Below are 2047 nucleotides of genomic sequence, written 5' to 3' on the forward strand. Positions count from 1 at the left end.
GAAACCGTGTTACCAAAAAAGCGAGGACAGAGGACGGACGAGCCAGTCGACGGGCTGTCACGCCTGTCGACGAGCTGACACTTCAGATCGTGCGAGCAGGTTATCCAGAATTGAGTAAACTACCCAAGTCAACCAGATCGAACCACCGTCGCTGTCTCCGACGTGTTCTGGCCGGAGGAGGTTGTCGGACGGCTCGATACGTTTATCGAGGAGACCTCCGAAAAAATGTCACGTATAGTTTTCGCGCGGTAAATAACGACCTTCCGTAGAAATGTGTGGCGCACCGCTTCGAATATCCCGTCACTGACGAGCCTTTGGCTCTCTCTCTCTCTCTCTCTCTTATTTTCCTCTCACTCCCTCGCACACGCACGTACACTCTTTCCCTCTGTGTCACTCTGTCTCTCATCCAAGTTTCTCCTTCTCCGCCTCCCTTACCCTTTCCCTTCGTCACCGCCACCAGCACCGTGCAGTTATAAACACTCGGCCCGCTTCGCGTTCACGCATAACAGACACGGAAACGGAAGCTGAATTCCCGACGACAACAGAAGCCTGTCGTCGAGATCGAGACGCAGTGGAAGCGGACACGGGACCGCCGAACGCGAGACGATGCTGGTTATTGCGAGGCGCCCCGTTCGCGAGTACGAGGTCTGTCCTTGTATTTCCAATCTCCTGAGAGCCATTAAGCTCCTCTAACTCTTTCTTGGATTCTTGTCTTTCGTGCAACCGTGTCCTTTTCTTTATTATTGTTATCCCGTCGCGTCACCGAACGATTACGACACGAGTTTATAACACCCCGGAGAGAATCTTGTTTCGCGATTACGAGGACGACGTATCGCGATAAGCACTCGTTTACCGTCCCTTGGCAGCCCCCACCGACCCGAACCGCTCGATTGGTCACTCCGCGCTTCGTCTAAAGGGCGACTCGATCTCAGCCTCGGATCCCGTTCGGAGCATCTCGTGTGTTTCCGTCGAAAGCTCAGGCTGCGTTTTCACCCGTGCACAGAACTACGTATTCGTTGCATTTCGCCGCGACGAAGCTCCTCGACATTTTCACACGGTGAAATGTTCGACTCGGAGAACCGTTGAAAGTTAGTGTCGCGTTTCGAGTTTAGTCGTGTACGCAATACGCCTCCTCCCGCGCTTTTACGCGTTAAGCTTGCGGAACAAGTGGAAACAGAATGATGCCTAGACGACATCTGATTGGACGAGGTTTGGCTAAAAAAAGCGCACTTTTACTTACAGCACCGGCATCCAGCGATCGTTGAGAAAGGTTGGGAACTGTTTGAACTTTGAATCATGTTTATTCTAAATATAATATTATACTGCAAGTATATTGCAAGTGGAAGGATAATTCGTCGTTCTGTTGCCACTGAATATCGTTCCATCGTTCCAGCGCCATTCCGCTTGCGATGAATTTCGGAATCTGAATCGAGGGAAATGGGTCTCTGATTGGACGAATGTCGATCGAAAGCAGAGACCGTAAACGTCGTAACGATATTGCGAATATCAAGTTGAAAATAACGGGTCTTGGCGAGTGAAGGAATTTCAGGTATTTATTGAGCTATATAAATAAACGAACACAGTACGAATCTAGTATTTACACCCACGATACGTTTAACGCAACGATATCCTCGCGCTGCTTCGTCGGGCCAGGACATTTTTGCGCCGGTGGCTCCGTCGTACAGACGGAAACAGAGAAACCCGCGAGAAAAATCTGTTCGTTCTACATAAGAACTATTCCCTCGACGATCGACCGAATCGTGTCTCGTTTTTCTCCCTATGAAATTATCACAAGTATGCGCATCCTGCATCGACGGATTCGATGGATACCCGGTACGATCGCGATCCAATTCCCTCGAGTTAGAATTTACGACGAAAGGTTGCACCGCATGCGAATACGTTCGGTCGATCGTCGTCGATTCGAGCAATCGCGATGCGTCTCGTGTTCAAAGAATAAATATTTCATCGAAATGAAGAGAAGTGGATTATACGGAGACGTGACTTCGATTATGACTACCGCGTACGAAATAAGAACGATCCGAACGTC

This window comes from Colletes gigas, unplaced genomic scaffold (assembly GCF_013123115.1).
Source record: "Colletes gigas isolate AHSC1104 unplaced genomic scaffold, ASM1312311v1 Colletes_gigas_Sc00012, whole genome shotgun sequence".
Classification (NCBI taxonomy): Eukaryota; Metazoa; Arthropoda; class Insecta; order Hymenoptera; family Colletidae; genus Colletes; species Colletes gigas.